This window comes from Maylandia zebra, linkage group LG3 (genome assembly GCF_041146795.1).
Source record: "Maylandia zebra isolate NMK-2024a linkage group LG3, Mzebra_GT3a, whole genome shotgun sequence".
Taxonomy (NCBI): Eukaryota; Metazoa; Chordata; class Actinopteri; order Cichliformes; family Cichlidae; genus Maylandia; species Maylandia zebra.
The window spans coordinates 8,141,729-8,145,662 of record NC_135169.1 but is presented as its reverse complement, the minus strand read 5'-3'; positions in this window follow the sequence as shown (position 1 = coordinate 8,145,662).

The following is a 3,934-nucleotide window of genomic DNA, read 5'->3' as shown; positions in this document are numbered from 1 at the left end:
ACAGTGTGTGTCTGTGTACACCTGTGTGTGTGAGCTTGTGTTCAAAAGGTTTCCATCAAGCCACATGATACACATCAGCTAAAGTGCAGGAATGTGTTGATGACTGAAACAATGCTGTGTTGAACGTCAGAGTTTTCATTTCACACCATATTGTTATACAAGTGTTCTTCTTAACACACAAGTGTTGGTCACAGAGCTCGATGTGCTGGAACGTTTTACATGTGCATGTTTCCCCAACACAATATGATTAGAAAACACTCCAACCATCTATTCTGGGAGATTTCATACAATCAATGAGTTAAACTGCAGGAACGTCTTAAAGACATAAAGACCTGGATGGCCGCTAACTTTCTGCTTCTTACTTCAGATCAAACTGAGGTTATTGTACTCGGCCCTGAAAAGCTTAGAAATATGGTATCTAAGCAGATTCTTACTCTGGATGGCATTACCTTGGCCTCCAGTAACACTGTGAGGAACCTTGGAGTCATTTTTGACCAGGACATGTCCTTCAACGCTCATATTAAACAAATATGTAAGACTGCTTTCTTCCATTTGTGCAAATATCCTCTTAGTTGTTATTAATCTCGGCTCTGCCACCGTTTCTGGAACTGGGGACCATCACACTCCTCTGAGTCTGTCTATAGGGTCACTTTTAGCTCCCACTCTGACTAAACCATCACACTAAACTGGTGCTACTTCCTCTTAAACCAGTCCATGTTTCCTCTGACATCGTCTGTCTTTCCTGTATGTCACTGACAGAACAGGAACTGTTCTTCACCGTGTTCTTCGTTCGCTCCGGTCAGCTGAGCGGCCGTTGCTCTCAGTCCCCCAATCAGGGCTGAAACTGAGGAGACGGAGCGTTCTCCATCGTGGCTCCTCTGGAATAATCTTCCTCTTCACACGAGGCAGTCGACATCAGTGCTGCTTTTAAATCCAGAGAAACACATTTTTATTTGCTTGTTTTTGACTCAGTGGTTAACTGACTTGTATTTACTTACATTTTATTGTTTTTGCTATGTTTGTAATTTTATCCTATTTATTATTCTTATTGTATCTATTATGTTTCTATTGTTCAGCACTTTGGTCAGCCTTGTGTGTTTTTAAAGTGCTATATAAATAAACTATGATGGTGATGATACACTCAGGCTGTGTCCCTCACTGACCTCTGACCTCCTGTTGCAGGTGTGTGTGCTGCTGCTGTCTGCAGGTGAGTTGATGAAGTCAAACCATCAGTGAGGCTCCAACAAGAACACAAACACATTTGATGCCAGTCACAGATTTATGCATCACTCTGTTTGTGTCTGCTGATCCAATAAAGCTCTGATCCTGGAGATCCCTCCAGATCCTGTGTAAAAGTAAAAATAAGCTGACTGAACCATCTTCACCATGTCTCCTACAGATCCTCCTCCTCATCTCCACACCTGCACCTCCTCTAATCCTGTGAACTCTCCTGCTCTTGTTTGGCCTGTAACAGACTCCTCCGCTCCTCCCTCCTCCTCCACCCTCGTGCTGGTTGTAGCAGGTCTGGTTTCGGTGGTTCCTCTTGTTCTGCTGGTTTGGGGAGTTCTCTGGAGGAAACAGAATGAAATCTTTCAGAGTTTAAAGCATGATGTCAAAGCTAGGTCTCCTGACTGCAGACTGGGAGCTGACGCCACAGTAGAGCGGGTAGAACAGGAACCAGTGTGAAACAAACTCTCTCTGGATCAGCTGAAGGCTTTTCAGCGAGTTTTTAGGACGTCCTGATAATAATGAATTACAGTCGTCCAGCCTGGAAGTAATAAATGCAGGAACTAGATCTTCAGCACCACTCTGAAACCCTGTGAATGTGTTGGTGTGTTTCTTTGTTCAGGAGCGCTCCACTCCTCCTCTCCTGTACATGTGAACAGTGATGTCACCATCAGACAGAGAGCCAATAGGAGAGCTGCGTGTGCTCTCATAACACACACACAGTTTCTCAGGTAAATGATCCTGTGTGTGTGTTTTCCAGCTAAAAGTCCTGATGATCCAGATGTTATCTACTCTGATGTGAGGACTCGCACTTCAGGGACAGATGATGATGACGATGGTTCAGTGTAGTGATGAAGGACACACACCTTCTTCAGTCTGAGTAACTTCCACAGTGGGAGCTGCTGAGAAGGTTCATCTCTGTTTGATGTTTTGTTCTGTAGAAACTGATACTTTTGATTCTCTCTAAACACAGATGTGCTCTTTTTAAAATCAGTGAGCACAGTTAGTGTGACTTCATTCATCCTTCAGAGGAAAAGTCTTTAACAGAGATGATGGTTCAGAGTCAGTTTGGAGATAAAAAAATATTTGGAGATTGCAGGGGATCCAGAGTGTCTGGGATGTTAGTCTGGATGTAGACCAGCACCACTCTCTCAAAGCACTTTGGAGTGAGTGCAACTGGTCTGTAGTTTGTTAGGCAGGTGGCTTTTCTGTACCCTGGCTGAGGAAAGGTTGAAGATGGAGGTGAGAACGTGGACTAACTCTGAATGCAGAGCTGGTTTGGAGCTGTGGAGACTTACTGAGGAGTAAAGTGGACATGAAGGAGTCACAGAGGGAGGAGGAGGTGAACAGTGATGTTTGTTAGACAGGATCAGACTGAAGAGGGAACATAAGAAGAGTTTCATGCTGGATTTGAACAGGACAGGAAGATAAGCTCCGCCCAGCAGCTGAGTCCTCTCTGCTCACACTGGTGTTGGACTGCAACATCAGGGAGTCTGCTTCCACATCTGGTTTCCACAGCTGGAGGAAGCTGTCCCACGAGCACGCCTACGCCCCTCTGTCATTACTGAAGTCACTGGCGTGCACAGATAGAGACGAGGTGGTGCTGAAGCACTTGCCCTTTTGCCCTCAGTCCAAAAAAGTGCCCTTTTGAAAGACGTGATTTTTTTTTTTTTTTTAAAGCTGCGCGATTTAAAAAGGTGTGAAAATAATGGCTTGATTTGTGCCCCTTCTTCAAAGACACCCGAACCCTGTCGCTTTTTCACTGTCACCGTGTCACGTGAACACGCTTGCAGTTCATTTGTTGTGAGGCGTGTAGCAGCGGCATGACACAGGACTACTTGGAGTAGGCATAGTAGGCTAACTATAGCGACTGGGAGCCACGGCGGACAACACGGCAGCTCTTTCCCTTCCCAACCAGTCAGGTAACCCATGAATCGAGTGAAATTATTCTGTTTGCCCTCTAAGACCAACCTGCAATTGTTTTGTTGTGAAGTAGCCTGTCAGAAACTGCACATGACAAACTTTGCCAGCTTGCCCCCTCCATCCATCCATATGGATAAACAAAAAAACGACACATTTAAAATGTAACCTAAACCATTTAGGCAACCCCACTCTCCATCAATTCTGACCTTTTTGCATACACTATTGAAAATATTATGCTATAGGCTACATGCCGTTAGGCAGAGGGCTCTTTTGAGCCCATTTTTCGTTACAAATTTTAGGATGATCTCACGGAAATCTGTGAATAAATACAAAGTTTTCAAACTGAAGTCAGTGACGGGAAGACATCACACTTTTTAGAGATGGAACTGCAGAAAAACCTAAAACCTTGACATGATTATGAATAATAGAATTATGGACGTTTCTCCATTTTTGTGGATTAGCCTTTCCATAACTAACGTCAACTACTGTCCTACTTTGGTAAGATTGAAATTAATGTCTTTGACTGTCTTTAGTAGGTGTCTCCTGTGAGAAAGTTAGAACACCGTCCAACTGTCTAAAGATGCAGTCTTTAGCCTAACTGGTTGTTACTGACTCAGCGATGCTCGCAGACATTTACGCACTGTGTTGTGACCTGATTGTGACAGAACAGTGACGTTGTTATTGGTAGTTTGAAGGGTACGGTGTTGGGGGTGGTGCATGTTAAAAGTTTTGAGAAGCACTGGTTAGACATGTTAATTTTTTTTGGTGTAACATATTGGCAACA